Genomic DNA, 18,148 nt, shown 5'->3' with positions numbered 1-18,148 from the left:
AATAGCCAGCTAGCCACAATCCAGTCCTAACTGGAGCTTCCAGTACCAATTCCCTGTTGTTTATCAAGGTTAAGTTGGAGGCTGATGAGGTTGCAGGATTCATCATTCAGAACCAAATTCGACCTTTTTGCTGGGCACCACTGCACGGTTTTATGTGCATATATAGACATTTGGGAGCATAAAAGCAGATTCTGCTTTAAGTAAACCAATAGCTCCCACTGATCGCCAAGAAGCAGCTCTGGTGTGAGCTGTGGGAACAAGTGAGAGTGGAAGAGGCCTCGTGGAGTAAGGTCTGAAAGTATGGGGTAACCAATCCCTGGAGTTTCCTGCATTCGCTCCTCTTTGTTTCTGTTTCTGGTACCAAACTGCTGAGAGAAGCTAGAGAAAGCGCCTAGTTTTCAAACCAAGAGATGACGAAGGATAAAATGAACTCCTCCTATGGAGAGAAGCAAATGCTTTCTCAACTCCAGCTTGAGTGAGCCATGGTAGGACTGACAGAGAGTGCAATGGAAGTTAAACTAAGCAAGGGAGCAAAAGGTGAAAGAGGAGCATTTCACTCATTTATGTTTCTACAATGTAATTTTGGGGTAGCGTCATTTTCACATAACATTTCTACAGTCTCTCAGGAAGTAGAGAAAAGCAAGGACTCCAGTGTTCTGAAAGTGTTTGGTGCCTGGTTCCCTGCTTTCTGTGCTGGTCAGGACAACGGGAGATGAAGCTGTCAGTAAGCAAACAGGATTTTATTCAACCTCAGTATGCAGAAGGAAGAGTGACTGTTTTATGTTTGTTTTTTTCCCTGTGCATAGCTGGCTAAGACAATTGGGAAATCCCTTATGTCCTTGTGTTTTGTTAGGGCAGTTTCTTTGGAAAACTTGTGGTTATGCTGTTGAGAGTATGCAGTTGGTGTCTTTCGAGATGAAAGGTGCTGTGTCAGGTCAATATGTTGCTTTTGCTGCTTGAGGCTTATTTCTAAGCACTGGTATGTATACTGGAGTTACTAATAAGCTGAATTGTCCAAGCAGGGCAAATTACATACTATATTCCTGTTGCTACAGCATATGCAGGTATGTTACAGCTCCTACAGCCTGTTTTTCACTAACTGCATGAGTGAACAATGTTTAAAGAAGGTTAAAAAAAAGAGAGGTACCGGCACCAAAGAGATGACTTATCATTTGCAACTTTAAACAGAAGCCTGCAGCTATACGAATCTGGAAATAATATAAATTTAACCCACAGGACTGTTGCATTGGTTTTAGAAGAGCTTACTTTAAAGCTGGTATGTGGGCTCACTAAGAGACTGAGTGGTTGGCAAGGATGATAACGATTTATGGAATGTGTCTTTGGAATGGATTAAGGCAAAAAACATGTTGCTTCTTACCAGCACTGAGCTAGGAATATAGCTCTAAGGGGCAAGTGTTAAATTTTAAGCATTCAGTATGTAAAGCTTTTAAAGAATAAACTTTTTTCTTTCCTTGCCCTGGTGCTTGGGATCAAATTCAGACCAGACCGGATAGACTAAAAATCATTCCCATCTGACATCCAGGAAAGGGTCAGGAGTTAAAGGAGTACTGGCAGTGGTGAAGCAGTTCCCAGCTTGCGTAAGTACTATTTGTGAACTGCCCAAGATAACAGTCAGCATTTTAGCTCTAAAAGTCCCAAGCCTCATATAACCATGCCTCTTCATTTTCTCCCTCTAAGCCGATTTTTAAAACTGCTTTTCACCAAGTAAAAGCACAATTAAAACTGAAGCCTGACAGCTCATTTAAAATGCTAAATCCCTGTGATTTGGTTGGGAAATCTTTAATTTCCTACTTTCATTGTCCCTGTAATGACTCTCAATGCCTTATGTACTCATGGTCCAGCCCCCTCGCTGTGTTGTCCTCTTCCTGTGGCATCCCCCATCCCAAGCTGTGCTTGAAAAGACAGTAACAAATCTCTCTGAGTTGCACCATTTTCCTCTAAAACAGATTCCCTGTTACTAATGAAAACAACTCCCAGTTTTCCCACTGTGCGTGTGAGTGGATGTGGTGTCGCATCTGTGTGTGTTTGCAGAAAGCACTAAGACAGGATTTGCTGCCAAACTCAAATTTCTTCCCAGTATGAAGGAGAAGAGAGTCATGGTGCTGTTCCCAGCTCTGCCATTTTCACTAAGTGCCCAAGCGCTGCCCCTGCTTGAGGGGAAGAGTTTCACCACTCTGGAAAGGTGTGCCCCCCAGCCCCAGTCACCCCCCAGCAGTAGAGCTCATCCCATGAAAGGCTTCAGGCATCAGAAGGATGCTGTAGTTTGGGTTTTGCGTGCAAATGGCTGAGCTTCTCCCGAACAGTGTGCGTTGCAATGGGCTGTGCTCATCAGTTGTGTCATTCCTAAGTGCAGGGGTAGATCCAGAAAGTTGCAAAGCAGAACTGTGCTCTGTGTAAGGGAGCAGCATCAAGCCAGCTGCCACTAGCAATGCAACAGTGGTAGTTATCGGGCATCTCACAGTACTGGTAACCCACAATATGTGCAAAACTGCAGCCACTTGCACAATGGGAGGGTAGATGCTGTTGCAAGTAGGTCTAAAGCCAAAAACTGTTAGAAGTAACACCCAAGAGGGACAGCATCTCTTCTCCTGTAAGCATGTCTGCAGTACCATAGTCATCTGCTCTTTCTCCATGTGCTTCTTTGGCTGAGCAAAAGACCTGATTCATGGTGGCAGTGCAGTGTGATGTGATGCAGTGTGAAGGTGTGTTATCTGCTACTTGTCAGTTTTTGTGCAACTCTTGGTGACTCTAGGGGGGAAATCACAGGTAGGAGTCTGACCCTCAGGTGCAGAGCTGAGGACTCAGGATGTGGAGGGTCACCTCAGTGGGTTTTGGAAGGCTTCTACTGACTGTCGCTGTTTCTTAATAGAATCCTCCCCCTAAGAGACTTGTGTCTCTCTGACCATTCATGAAACCCAGAATCCAGTCCTGTAGTGTGAAAACGCAAGACAGGATGGACTCAGTTTAGGGATGATCTATGTTTGAGCCTTCCTCCACAGTTTGCACCAAATGGCAAGCCTGTCTTTGTGGTCTCATTTTGAAATCCTTGATTTCTTACTATAGAAACTGACTGTGATGGGCTTTGTGTATAACTTACTTTTCAGTGTTTAGGAAATATTCTGATGAGCTTGCTTTGACAATGGATGTGTACATCAGTGTTATAAAAGTATGATATCTCATCCTTATTGTGTGGCTCTGAGAAAGAATAACATGGTGTCATGGTTTAAACCCAGTCAGGTAACTCGTTCACTCACTCCCCCCCTTCTTGCCCTCCCCCTACTCCCAGAGGGACGGAGAGGAGAATCGAAAAGAATGCAACTCCCACGGGTTGAGATAAGAACAGTTTAGTAACTAAGGTATAACACAAGTCACTACTGCTACCACCAATAATAATAATGATAAAAGAAATAACAAGGGAAGAGAATACAACACCTCACCACCAGCCGACTGATAACTTGCCCCCCCAGCCCAACCAAGCCCCGACCCATCCCTCCTCCAACCCTGCCGTCCTAGCCCTTCTGGGTAACTCCCAGTTACATCCTGGCCATGACGTGCTGTGGTATGGAATACCTCTTTGGCTAGCTTGGGTCAGGTGTCCTGTGTCTGCTTCCTCCTGGCTTCCCCTCCTCCCTGGCAGAGCATGAGGCTCACAAAGTCCTTGGCCAGACCAAAACATCCTTGTTATCAGCTTTGTTCCTAGGCCGAAAGTCAAAACACAGCACTGCACCAGCTACCAAGAAGGAGAAACATGACTGCTACTGCTGAACCCAGGACACATGGCTAAAACATGGAGGGGAGCACTGCTTTTTTCTTTAAAGTCCAAAATCCTAAAACTATGCCTTCATTGTTCAGAATAATTTGCTTCTAATTGCATGGCATTATATTGAATGCTCACCTTTTCTTCACCATAGTAGTCACACTGATTAAATTCCAGAAAAGGTAATAACAGGTGCTTCTTGTGAGAGCCCTAATAAGCTGTAATGTCCCTAAATAGCTTCACCTGAAGCTTCCATCCACAGTCATGGGTCCAAAAACCCATTTAAGCTGAGTTCCAGACCATTAGTTGCTCTTCAGGCTATGTTGTAGTGGTGCTGGTTTTAGTCTTGCATTTAGCTTTGCCTCCTGAATAGATATCTTACCTGTGCTAGTGGTAGCTCTCTCCTGGCTGTCTCCAATGTGCCTTTTACATCTCCAGTCTTCTGTCTGACTGATCTAGAGCAGACTCCCTGGGCTTGGTTTGCTGCCTGCTGAGCATCGAGCTGTTGGTGGACCCTGTTACCAGCACCCTGTGAGCTGATTTTGCTGCATTGCCCTCAGCTTGCTTACACCTGGGCAATTTTGTGCTAAGCTGAGTGACTTGGCTCCTCTATGCTTTGCTAAAGTAAGGTGTGAATGCATAGGAGCTAACAAAGTTAAAAATATGAAGTGGAAATTAATCTGGTAATGATAGAATTAGTAAACCTGGTTTTATCTTTTTATCCCCTATGGTTTTAGGGTTATGGTGTTTTGATGGTATTTTCTATTTCCTTGTTCCGTGCCAAATATCTGCATGTCTGTCTTTGTGCATCCCATAGTTAAGGGCTGAGTGAAAGAAAGTAATGTAATATGGCTGGTTTTAAGTTGCAGATGTGTTGCTCAGCTATCTGAAAGGTCAAACAGCACAGGTAACCTCTGAACTGCAGTTGCAGCTTTGCTCTTGGCACAGGTGCCAATTTACATCCCTTGTCTTTATGATTTGTTAAGTTTCTTTGTCTTTTCTCAAACCCTGAAAGAATTTCATAGCTTTTGAGCAATTCTTTCAAATGAATTTAAAATTGGCTATTTGCAAAATTTATATTTTATTTCCCTGTGTGGAAGGAATGAAAGGAATAGTGGATGGGCAGAAGCCAGGCAGCCTGTTTCGACAGGTGACTATGATGAAAGGGTATCCATGCTTTTTGTAAGAAAAGCATTGGTGTGAATTCATGTGAAATTTTCAGAAACTTTTCTTTTTAGGTTTGGGGAGTAAGGGGTGTGATTTTACAAAGTCTGGGCCAATACAGAGTTAACAGATATAGAGGAAGAAATAGAATGAAGTTGTAGGTGAAGGGACCTGGTGAGACTGGAAAGGGAAAAGCAAGGCCTTGGATCAAACCATGATGAAATGTGAAAAAAATCGATTTTGTGAAAAGTTAACGTGCGCAAAGTTATCACAAGGGGCGCAGGCTGGGAATATGCCTATGCTGTCATTTCCACCCTTCCTTGAGGTGGTGAACCCCCTGCATGTGTAAGATGCTGTGTGTGCATGCTGGAGGGATGGGTTTCCTGGGCAAGAGGTAGCCTTTGAAGGTTTGATGCTCATACCCAGCAGTAGCCAGACTTCTCATAATGAAGGCTGCCCTGCAGCCAGGAGTAATTCCTCAGTGTCTGCCCAGAAGAAAATTTCACAATGTGAAACAAACTCAGTTGAGTAGAGCAGAGACGACATTCCTGTTAGAAGTGGTATGATATCCTGGCTAAAAAACTCATAATAAAGCCTGGAATGGTTAGGGAGTGGAGTATAGAAATAGCCTGGGCAAAGAACTTTGCGTCTTCCTCGGGGATTGTTTTACTGGGACAGTGGACTTTGCTCGAGGGCCTTAAATACTCTTGGTCTCTTTTGGTACTGGGAATTGTGCAGAAATGTGGTATACTGTGGCAGGAAGAGACTGTGTTTGGAGGTGCTTAGTGGCTGTGGGGTGCTTAGCTGCAAAATACCAACTTTAGAGACTGAATCAAGGAGGGTAATAGCATTGAGAGATATGGTCAGAATCAGTAATGCTGAAAACATAAGGGTTTAGAGATGGTTGTACAAGACTAAGACAAGCAATGCTTCTGTCAGAGGCTGCAAACAGCTCTGTCTGAATTGTGGAGGTTCACTGGTTATCAGCCACCTCACTTGGAGGTCCAGCACAGAGGAAGGTTGCACAGGCATTGCTGGATATTTGTACCACTGAATGGTGAACCGAGTAAACTGCAGGCTTCTAAAGATGCTAATGGGTATTTCATGTTGCCTGGGTCTACTGATGTTTGTCAGATGCTCTGTCCAGAATTCTTGAGGTCTGAGCCTTTGCTTGCTGAATGAAGACTGCAATTTTGAGGTGTTTATCTAAATGTCTAGAGAGTTGGGTAAAAAATAAATTACATCTGTCATTTAAATTGCCTTTCTTCAGGAACCTGCTTAGTAAGGTTCCATGGGATACAGCCCTAGAGGGCAGGGGTGCCCAAGACTCTTGGTTGATATTCAAGGATCACCTGCTACAAGCTCAGGAGTGTTGCATCCCAACCAGAAGGAAGTGCAGCAGGAGGGCCAGGAGACCTCCTTGGATGGATAAGGAGCTCCTGAGGAAAATTCAAATGAAAAAAGAGGCTTATAATAAGTGGAAGCAAGGACAGGTGGCCTGGGAAGAGTACAGGGATGTTGTCCGGGTAGCTAGGGACCAGGTTAGGAAAGGTAAGGCCCAGTTAGAATTAAACTTAGCTAGGGATGTTAAGGATAACAGGAAGGGATTCTACAGGTACGTGGCAAATAAAAAACAGACTAGGGAGAATGTAGGCCCCCTCAGGAAGCTCTCAGGAGAACTGGCTACACAGGATTTGGAGAAGGCTGAGGTTCTGAATGACTTCTTTGCCTCGGTTTTCACTGGTAAAGGCTCTGACCAAACCACCCAAGTCTTGGAAGGCAGATGCAGGGGCTGTGAGAATGAAGACCTTGGGCCCAGTATAGGAGAGGAACTGCTTTGAGACCATCTTAAAAATCTGAATGTGCACAAGTCCATGGGCCCTGATGAGATCCATCTGCGGGCCCTGAAGGAGCTGGCAAATGAAGTTGCTAAGCCGCAGGCCATCATATTTAAGAAATCATGGCGGTCAGGTGAAGTTCCCGATGACTGGAAAAAGGGAAATATAACCCCCATTTTCAAGAAGGGGAAAATGGATGACCTGGGGAATTACAGACCAGTCAGTCTCACCTCTGTGCCTGGCAAAATCTTGGAGCAGATTCTCCTGGAAGGCATGCTAAGGCACATGAAAATCAACAAGGTGCTTGGTGACAGCCAGCATGGCTTCACTAAGGGGAAATCCTGCCTGACCAATTTGGTGGCCTTCTATGATGGGGCTACAGAACTGATGGACAGGGGTAGAGCAGTTGATGTCATCTACCTGGACTTGTGTAAAGCGTCTGACACTGTCCCACACGACATCCTTGTCTCTAAATTGAAGAGACATCAATTTGATGGATGGACCACTCGGGGGATAAAGAACTGGCTGGATGGCTGCACACAAAGAGCTGTGGTCAATGGCCCAATGTCCAGCTGGAGACCAGTAACGAGTGGTGTCCCTCAGGATCGGTGTTGGGACCGGTCTTGTTCAACATCTTTGTTGCTGACATGGGCAGTGGGATTGAGTGCGCCCTCAGCAAGTTTGCCGATGACACCAAGCTGTGTGGTTCGGTTGATACCCTGGAGGGAAGGAATGCCATCCAGAGGGACCTTGACACGCTTGTGAGGTGGGCTGATGCCAACCTCATGAAGTTTAACCATGCCAAGTGCAAGGTCCTACACCTGGGTCGGAGCAATCCCAGGCACAGCTACAGGTTGGGCAGAGAAGAGATTCAGAGCAGCCCTGCAGAGAAGGACTTGGGGGTGTTGGTTCATGAGAAAATGAACATGAGCCAGCTTCAGTGTGTGCTCGCAGCCCAGAAAGCCAACTGTATCCTGGGCTGCATCAAAAGGAGCGTGACCAGCAGGTCGAAGGAGGTGATCCTGCCCCTCTACTCTGCTCTTGTGAGACCTCACCTGGAGTATTGTGTGCAGTTCTGGTGTCCTCAACATAAAAAGGACATGGAATTGTTTGAACAAGTCCAGGGAAGGGCCACGAGGATGATCAGGGGACTGTAGCACCTCCCGTATGAAGACAGGCTGAGGAAGTTGGGGCTGTTGAGCCTGGAGAAGAGAAGGCTGCATGGAGACCTCATAGCAGCCTTCCAGTATCTGAAGGGGGCCTATAGGGATGCTGGGGAGGGACTCTTCATTAGGGACTGTAGTGATAGGCAAGGGGTAATGGGTTAAAACTTAAACAGGGGAAATTTAGATTGGAGATAAGGAAGACGTTCTTTACTGTAAGGGTGGTGAGGCACTGGAATGGGTTGCCCAGGGAAGCTGTGAATCCCCAGCAGTGTTCAAGGCCAGGCTGGACAGAGCCTTGGGTGACATGGTTTAGTGTGAGGTGTCCCTGTCCACGGCAGGGGGGTTGGAACTAGATGATAAGGTCCTTCCCAACCCTAATTATTCTATGATTCTATAATATTTTGAGATAGCGGCAAAGTGAGCTTCCAAACACTGTCAATAAGATGTATCTTTGCAAAGTCTGTTCTACTTTGAGAGAGCCTTATTGACTACACATCCTGAGTACGGACTACCTCTTCAAAGACCACTCAACCTTGCACATGGACAGGTCTCCTTAAGTGTTAATGTGAGTCTTGGCACAACAGGTCCACAAAGTCCTAGAGGAAGTGTCAGAGAAGGAGCTGCTGGTCAGCTCCCAAAGGAGATATGTTCTGCTGAGCCTAGGATAGGGATCTGGTATAGCAGCTACAGGCAGGACCATAGTTTGGTTTTGTTCAAAGCAAATCTGCCTTTTGGTTTAATTACGGATCTGGTTAAATCCTTTCTGCCTTTGATCAGTCTTTTAAGAAAGATCACCTAACTAAAGAAGAGGTTTACTTGCTTTTTCTCTTACCAGCAGCTTCTTCTGTTCCATGTTTGTAATCTCCTTCCTTCTGACAACTCCATACACCTTAAGGCTGCTCCCAGTCATGTATGCATAATGAAGAGCTGCAGACTGGTGCTATTGCAGCATTTAATGAACTCCAGAGTTGTTATTAATAGGAAAAAATGTGCAGTGATGAGACTGCTCTAGGGCTAGAAAGGGTTTCCAGGCTGGAATGGTAGAAGGAAGATTGACTGCTTTTGGTGAGGTAGTCAACTCGCAGAAATGATCATGACTCTTGGTATGGTCACAAAATTTTTAGGCAAAAAAAAGGGGGAAGATTTGGGTTTAAGTTCTTGAGTCCTTTTCAAGAAGACTTGTGTTGAAAGAGCTTTAACCCTCTAAGAGTTCAGCAAGATGAATAATTTTAAGTACCTGAAAAAATATTGGATGTAGGATTGTTGAAAGGAAAGGCACTCATAAGAAGCAAACACCTTGCCTGCATCAAAAGGCAGATGGGGCTGAAGATGGTACATGGCATTCATGATATCTGAAGTGTTACTGTCCGGGTGCACCCTACACCTTTTGTGTGAGTGGTCCTGGACTCCTTAGAGATGCAGACTATTACAAAAGAGTTGCACAAGTCACCCTAGACATGGAGTCAATGTGAGTTTATCTTTGTGGCCCTGTTTAGACAGCTTTTGAAAAGGGCAATGTAGGAAGGCTGAGCTAGTTCATGTGAAGATATGGGTTCAAGAACCCCTCTGTCATACGTTTTCTTCTGTGGCTTTACTGCTCTTATTAAACCCTCTGGAAAAGAACATGGAGCTAATTAAGAGGGTCATTTTTGTGGCATTGGCTAAATGGGAAATGGAATTGCTTTCCATTTGCACAAACAGAGGTCTGGCAGCAGCCACAGCTCACTGTGCCTTGCTGGAAAACAAAAGGGACAAGGTTTGAAATCTGCTTCACAAAAAATGCATTTGGTTAAAATGAGAGTTTATAGATCTGTGTGCCTAGATAAGATATATGTGCCTTAATGCCATTCTGTTCTACCCCTTAGTTCTGAGAAAGATCTTCAAACACCTGATCCAGGACTGAATTTTCAAGCTGTGTAAGGTCACATAACACTTAGTGCCCTGATGCCCTGCCTCTCCTACTGCTACAGAACTAACAATATGAAATTTAACTGATTAGATGCCATCATTACATCAGGAAGGGGATACTTAGATTGCCTTTTGTGTTATAATGAAATTATGGGGATTCTGGTTTATTTTAGCAACTATTTGGGCTTGAAACAATCATGTTTAATTTTAAATGAAGATAATTGGATCTTTTATACTATATATAGCTGATTCTGCAGTAGAGTGCCTCCCTGTAAAGGAGATTCTGTTGTTCACTGAAGATGAGTTATAACTGTGTGGTAGACCTAATTAAATTTTCATTGCTGGATTTCTGTGTTGAAAATCCAAATCTAGATCTGAGCTCCGTTCTGCTGTCCAGGCTGAAAAATAGAAAGGGTAGGTGTGACTGTGAGCTTATCCAATATTGACAACAATGAACATTCCAGTGATATGAGTCAGGCTCCTCCCAAATTCTGTACTTGGCTTAAGTTAATGAGACTCAGAAAAACATAGTTATCCATTTTTTCCCTGTTCATTTGTGAACCTTTAGGGCTATGCTCAGGTTATATTTTCATTCCTCTCCCCTGCAATAGTAAGGCCACAGCTTCCAAGGAAGCCTGTAATCCTTACATGAGCTTTTGTCTCCAGGTGCTCTCAAAATATTGCCAATTATTGAAAAACTTGAAATAAACCATTATTAGGCCTTCTGACTTCAAGCTAGAACAATGGACCTGTTAAAATACTTATAGTTGATGTTAGGGTAGCCTGTGGGAATTGGGTTTGAGAGTTTCACTCAGATTCTTTTATTTCATACGTACATTTATGTTCTTACTGAGCAAACAGTGGTTGCTGCGGAGCTGGGAGATAGGGTTAGGTCTGATACCTCTGCATAATATTGTCTTGTTTTTTGGACAATAAAGAACATTTAATTTCTTTGTTTAGCACAGTGTACATCTGGTGGTCTGGTGAGTGTTTCCCTAGTGCTTGGTCCTAGCAGTCTTTATGCCATGGTGCTTTCTGCCCCCCTCAGATTTCCACTCTCGCTGTCCCTGTCCTGTGGTACCTGAAAGCACTGTCAGTTCCCCATTGCTCAGCTTCCTGTGGGGATGGGAGGTGCTGATTTAAAGTGAGAACCTATGAGTCTCAGATGGCCAGGGTGCTTGCCCAGAGTGTACAGCAAGATGTTTTCAATGGCAGGAGCAAATTGCTGGAATTCCAACTTTCAATGCTCATTTACACTGGGAAGGTTTTTGAATCAGTTATAGAAGTGCTATAGAAGTTGTTGAAGACTTCCCTAAACTGCTTTAATTTTTTACTATGAATTTTACTCCAAGCACATAGATGTAATTGATTCTTCTCTCAAGAATTAGCCAAAATTAAGCAATAATAAATAGTTTTACCTGAACCAATTCTAATTTCTGTGAAAACACACTTCAAAACCAGTGTTTCCTGTTTCTCCTGCTCTAACCACAAGAGAGAATGTGTCCTCACAGGATAGGGGTCTGCTGTTTTCAGTTTATCAATAGAGTGCATTCAGAGTCTGGGGTGTTTTTCTTTACATGTGTGTTTTATTGCAGAGTATTTTGTTAATTCTTCAGTCTCTCTTTCTTCTCAAACTAGAAAAATCCATGTAATCAGTCTCAGATCCAGTGTTCTGCTTACCTGCTGTTGCCCAAACCCATAGACTGTGTTTGCCCTCAAGCTTTTTCGTCTGTTGGCAGCTGCTCTCATTCCAATTACAAAATATCCTTGGAAATTCAATACCTCATTTGTCTATTATTTAAATTATGGCTCACATTGTAGTTCAATGAATTGAATTAAAGCATTTCCTTACACACATGGTGTCCATGTGGACAGGGAATAAAAACTTTTCATCTTAAAACTAGGTATATGTAATAATTACAACACAAAAGATCATTCCTTCTTATTATATCCTTCAGGTAAGATGAATGTTCACATTGTCTGGAGGAAGACATAATCTGTATGAGCTGGCTGTAAGTCCTTAGCTAGCAGAGGGAATAATCTGTTTTAAATAACAAATGACCATATTGTGGGTAAATTGTGACCTAGTTTGAAAGTCCAGGAATAAAAAAACATGGGGCCAACTAAATGTTTGGGCTCATGTGAGGAAACACTGTGAAACTGGACTGAAACCTGGCACACAGGCATTCTGCTCTAGAACCAGTGGTGATGGTTGAATGAAGATCGCTGCTGTAGGTGTTGGCTTGGATGCATGTGTGACCTGCTTCAGTCTCTGTTTGCTCCCTGAGCAAGGGGAAGTAAGAAGAGAGGTCTGACATTATTATGGTGTTGAGGATGAAGAAGGTGCAAATATTCTGGTGGTGCTGGGAAGGGAAATATTAGCCTTAGTGTGGGATATTAGCCTTAAATAGCTGGCCTTCAGTAGTGCTTATGTGACGACTTGTTCTGTTTCTACTGGAGTGTATGAATTGTTGTCATGGATCGGGCTAGTGGTCTGTCTATTCTGCTAACACCTCTGTGAATGGACAGCATCAGATACATCAAGGGAAGATTATAGCTGACAGTTGTGGAATTACTACTTAGGACTAAGCAGTGGCTGCTGTAAATCAATCCTTTCCCATCCTTGGATCAGCTTTTGTTTATTGCTGCTGCCTTCAGGAATAGAAGATACTGTGCTTTCAGGGGTGTGTGAACATTTGGGATGGCTGAAGCTTCTCTTGTCCCAGACAGAGGCTGACCCTGTGACTCTCTCCAGTATAGTCTCTTTGCCCAGTAGTCAAGCCTGGAGTGTTTAACTTATTCTCCTTTGCTCCCTGTTCCATGTGCTTCCTTAGAAAATTTACGAAGTAAATGCAGAACCAGCTACCACGTAGTTAAGATAACACAAGTAAACGCTTGCACCAAGTTCACTGGGGGAAAGCTGCAGTTCCATTTGGTACACAATCAAACCTTCAAAGGACACGAAACTTGAAAATTGTGAAATATGCAAATTCAACTCTGTTTGTGCCTTTCCTGAGCCACACAATTGACATACTGGTTTTGGATGGTCTAGCAAAGCAGTTTTCTCAATCCCTTTCTTACTGTGATTCTATTTATATAGATTATACTGATTATACCACTCTATGGAGCTGACCTAACAATTTAGCATTCTAGCAAGATGATTCACCCCAAATGTAAACAACTCCTTGCATTAAAAAACACCCTGTGGCTCACTAGGTCCTTCTGTTGTTCCTAGCTGCAGATGTGGATACGGAGACTACTTGCTGCTTCTGCTTTGAAAAATGGAAACTGGCTTGTATAATTTTGAGAGAAGTTTAAGCAGCTTCTCTTGGGCAGGTATTGCTAAATGAAAGAAAATACATTCGTATTTCAAATTCTCAGTAATTGTGGGCAATCCTGATATATTGATGCTATGTTGGTCACATTCTTTCTTGAATGCAGAGTAGTAAGAGGAATATTCAGTCACCTCAATTCCTGGAAAGCTGATGGAACAGCTTATTCTGGAGTCTATCTGTAAGCACATGGAAGACAAGAAGTTGATCAGGAGTGGTCAGCATGGACGCACTAAAGGGAAATCATGCTTAAGCAACCTGATGCTTAAGCCTTCTATGATGGGACAACCGGCTGGATAGCTGAGGGGAGAGTGGTGGATGTTGTCTACCTGGACTTCAACAAGGCTTTTGACACTGTCTCCCATGTCATCCTCATAGGAAAGCTCAGGAAATGTGGGCTGGATGAACAGATTATTGAGAATTGGCTGAATGGCAGAGCTCAGAGGGTTGTGATCAGTAACACAGTCTAATTCAGGACCTGTAATTAGCAGTGTCCCCAGAGGCCAATACTGGGTCCAGTATTGTTTAACTGGCTCACCAATGACTTGGATGAAGGGACAGAGTGCACCCTTAACAAGTTTGCTATGATAAAACTGGGAGGAGTGGCTGATAGCCCGGAGTGCTGTGCTGTCATTTGTAAGGATTTAGAAAGGTTAGAGAGATGGGCAGAAAAATGCAATGAAGGCAAGTGCAGGGTCCTGTACCTGGGGATGAATAACTCCATGCACTATTACAGGCTGAGCCCTGACCTGCTGGAAAGGAGCTCTATGGAAGGTGTCCTGGTAGATAAGTTGTCCATGAGCCAGCCATGTGCCCTTGGGCCAACAAGGCCAGAGGTATCCTGTGTGCATTAGAAAGAGCACTGCCAGCAGGTTGAGGGAGGTGATCCTCCCTTTCTCCTCAGCCCTGGTGAGGCCTCGCTTGGAGTGCTGTGTCCAGTTGTAGACTCCCCAGTACAAGACACATGGAGCTCATGAAACAAGTCCAGCAAAGGGCTACAAGAATGGTCATGGGTCTGGAGCATCTCTCTGAGGGAAGGGTGAGGGAGCTGGGACTGTTCTGGGAAGTCTCAGGGGCATCTGATCACTGTATATAAGTACCTGAAGTGAGAGTGTTAGGAGGATGGGGCCAGACTCTTCTAGGTGATGCCAGGCAATAGGCTGCGACGCAGTGGGCATAGACTAAAACACAGGAAGTTCCACCAAACATGAGGAAAAATTTTACTGTGAGGGTGGCTGAGGATTGGAATAGGTTGCCCAGAGAGGCTGTGGAGCCTCTTTCCTTGGAGGTACTTGAGAACCATCTAGACAAAATCCTGAGCAATATGCTGCAGGTGACTCTGCTTGAGCAGGGAGGTTGGACTAGGTGATTGCCAGTGGTACTCCACAACCTCAACCATTCTGTGATTCATGGCACAAATTGAATTATATTACTATTGAAGTATGTTCTTGAGCAACAAATGAAATGTGCTGTGCAGCAAATACCGTTATGACACCTTAAAGGCAGGATAGTCTAACTCAGTGGGACGATCTGCCCTTGACTGCTTGAGATAACACTTTGAGTTAAACCATAGCTGTAGCTGTATGTACTAAGGAAAAATAATTGTTAATGATAAATTATATACACAACTACAGGACCTCTGAACTTTAGAAATGAGTCAGTTATTCTTTGCTACTTTAGTGTAATCAATGGTTAGATTATAATTGATAGGTTGTTTTCTGAAAATGTGAATTTCTGTTGTGTTTACAACTACAATGATTTTAAAGTATATCTTCTACAGTGATTTTTTTTTTTTTTTTTTTTATCTCAACATCGTAACTGCTTTCTCAGCCAAGTACTGTCATCTCTGCTTGAAGTATGGTGCTAGTGTGATTTTGTCATGCTTTCATGTCTCCTTTGCCTTTCCATGATATCAGCGAGAACAAACGTGTTACCAGCTGCACTGGGCACAAACAGATCCTGATTGTATCTGGCAAGAATTTTTGGGAAATCTACTGTGAAACAAAACTTGGAAAAACTTGTTCTAATTTATAGTGATAAGCTTCCAAAACTTAAAATGTTTGGACTTAAAAAATCTATCACTGACTGCTTAAGCAGTCTGCTTTCAGCCAGTCTGCCCTTCCTTGGAGGATGTTGTCTTAAGCAATGAAAGCATGTAGAGCATGCTCTATTTATAACTTAGAAAACATACGTAGTACCAGTGTCTTTGGCCACATCACTTTTATTGTGTTTGCAGAGCACTTACTAAGCTGTTCTGTTTTGGAAGTGCAAAAAAGGATTATATGAGCTGTGCAACCTCCTCACAAGCTTCTATATTTCAACAAGTAAAGACTGAGAGGATGCATCACATGTGTCCAACCATGATGGACTTTAGTCAGAGTCTGCTGTATGTTATGAGAGCCTTCTGTTTGGTTTCAGTGTATATTGGAAGGGGGCCTTTGGCAGTTTCACCATTAGCAGCATCTCTTACTCAGTACATATGCTAAATTAAAGTGAGAATGTGTCCAAAAAGTGGTGTTTGGGTGTTACTATTTAAAGCTGTGTGTGGTGGTGGGGTATTTCCTTTGTCCCTCAACAAGCTGAAAGAAAAATCTGGCTAAATAACTTATCACTCATCTTGTTCAAGTGTGTTCTGTTGAAAGACTTAGTTTGGACTTAGTGAGGGAACAATGTATATGTCTAGAAAATCATATCCTACTTCTATTAGAGGGCTCTCTCAGTGACCAGGTAAGACTTATTAATGGTGATGTTGTTGATGAACTTCCATATGGTTACCACTATGGGCCCCATGGAAGTCATTGAGGATGAAGGCCTTACCAGGCTTACAGACCCCATGTGGATGCCTGAGATGGAGGGACATGAACTTGACCATTAGCTCACAAGCTGGGTTTCCAGGCCTGGTGGTTGGTGTTCTGTATATTATCTCAGTGTGCTCCTTCCTCCTGCAAGCATCCTGCAGCCAATTTGGAAACCTATGAGCAGGAGCTCCCTTGGAATGCAATTTTGATGAAGTTATTTTAAGAGAAGGGCCTTGAATGTACAGTTAAAATCATAGGTCTGGATGGGTGTGGGCTTTAGGGTAGTCACTAGAAGTCTGGGATAAAAAAAAGCACAAGTTTTTGGGTATTTCTCTGCTGAGGCTATCAGGAGCTCTCATTGTGTTCCTGATGGATCATTAGGATTAACTGCCTAGGTCCTAGCTTGTTGTGATCCTGCCTAGCTCACCCTTCCTTCTGAGAGTTGAAACTGTTCAGCTCCTCCCGCAAAGCTTCCTTTGTACTGACATCTGCAATAGAATTATCTGTGCCATGCTACTGGTTTCCATTGAGTATTAACAAAGAGTAACACTTGATTTGTATGTTCTGCCAGTGCTGCCTTCTGTGCTTGGACTACATGGGCAATCTGTCACCCTTGTGGGCTTAAACTCTGCAAAAAATATCACTCTTGCACAGCCGACTCATTTTAAGGGAAAACAGATCCTAGGAACAGCAATCCTCCAGTCCCCTTACATGGAAGGAATGGCTTGTGCCTGACTTAGGAAATGCATGGCAACTAGCCAAAACAAGGGAAAAAAATAATCCTTTAAGTTGCTTATTAGTATATGGAATGTCAAAATTGCCATTTATTTCTTCATCTAGGCAGGGTTGGCAAACTCTGTAATTGATGCCTGCTCTATGCCTTGCATACAGCAAGAAACTAAAGTTTGCTTGAAAAAAATGGATTTTGAATGTCTGTCCAGTAGGATCACTTGATCTGTGCAGTCTGAGAGTCTTAGTGACGATTATGCATGCAATGAGGGTTAGGTATGCATGAATAAAACATTTATGTAAATACAAATCACAGAGGGACACAATGTACAGTTGACATCACTATATGTTTTAAAATCAGTCTACTATCTCATTTTTCTGATTTTAGTCAGAATGAGAGGGTTTTTTTAAACCCTCAATTAAACCACTCTAGTACAGGGATTACCTCATGCTACTTTCATGCCTAAATACCTAGACTGAGGCATAGCCCAACAATCTGACCAAAAATAATGGAAATGGCTTCTGCCCAATATTGTTATGTATGTACTTTCCCTACTGTCAGTTGCTTGGATTTTTTGTTGGAAGATATGAACGCAGAAAACTTAGCAGTGGTCTGAACAAGAGCATCAGTGTCTGAATTGATACTACCAAGTGTCTTGTTGAGTGCAAGGTGGAGTTTTATTTGGTGGATTGTTGTATGGGATTAGCACATGGATTTAGCGCAAGAGATGGAGAGTCAAAGAAGGGTGAGACGCTGGAAAGAATTGAATTAGTCTTGATGGAGGTCTTCTGAAAACATTTGTGATAATATACAAATTCCCTGTGGTAATCTGTGTAATGCCTGTGTTGCTATACAGCAGAATTGCCACTAAATCAAGTAAGGGAGCAATTGCCCCATGTAATAACTTGTTTCTTCTTTCTGGTCTTCCCTTAAAAGCTGTTTGCCCTTTACCCAGAGGGATGTGCAGGTTCCCTTTTTGGATCTTGCCTGTGTTGTGCCACCTGCTCAGGCAGTGGTTCTGCTCTGAGGAGTGTCTTTGTGAAAGCACTTCAAGTTTTTTAAATGGCAACTCTTTTTACCAGTGGTTTTAACTGTAGAAATAAAATGCTTTACTGAACTTACACGCCAAATTTAGCATGGAAACTGAAGTTTACATTATTTTTGTTTTGTGGATCTGCAGCAGTAAAGATTCTGCAGCATCTCTTTTTGTTAAAATCAATTTTTATGATCCCCCAAATAGTCTACCATGTGTGTGTTTTTTGTTGTTTTCTTTTTGTTCTTTCCCTTTGTCCCTGTTGGTCCCAGGAGGCAGCGTGGGTATCACCCAAAGTTGTCTATTCTGGAAAACAACCTATGTGTGGCCTATTCATTAGGGACTGTAGTGATAGGATAAGGAGTAATGGGTTAAAACTTAAACAGGGGAAGTTTAGACTG

The 18,148-nt window shown here is 43.2% G+C and overlaps 1 protein-coding gene across 1 annotated transcript in view; it reads left to right on the top strand.

Moving 5' to 3' along the window:
* The first annotated feature begins 4,383 nt into the window (after positions 1–4,383).
* CALD1 (caldesmon 1) overlaps positions 4,384–18,148 on the top strand; it is a 253,307-nt gene continuing 239,542 nt past the window's right edge. The window contains exon 1 of the mRNA XM_057427895.1: positions 4,384–4,402. The gene's annotated coding sequence lies outside the window, so the exon portion shown is untranslated. The remainder of the gene's footprint in view (positions 4,403–18,148) is intronic.

The sequence above is a fragment of the Pezoporus wallicus genome, unplaced genomic scaffold, assembly GCF_028554395.1.
Source record: "Pezoporus wallicus isolate ANWC-B61680 ecotype Strahan unplaced genomic scaffold, APGP_CSIRO_Pwel_v1 contig_2908, whole genome shotgun sequence".
NCBI classification, from domain to species: domain Eukaryota; kingdom Metazoa; phylum Chordata; class Aves; order Psittaciformes; family Psittacidae; genus Pezoporus; species Pezoporus wallicus.
Note: the sequence above shows the minus strand (reverse complement) of the source record. Positions and strands in the feature narration are given on the sequence as shown.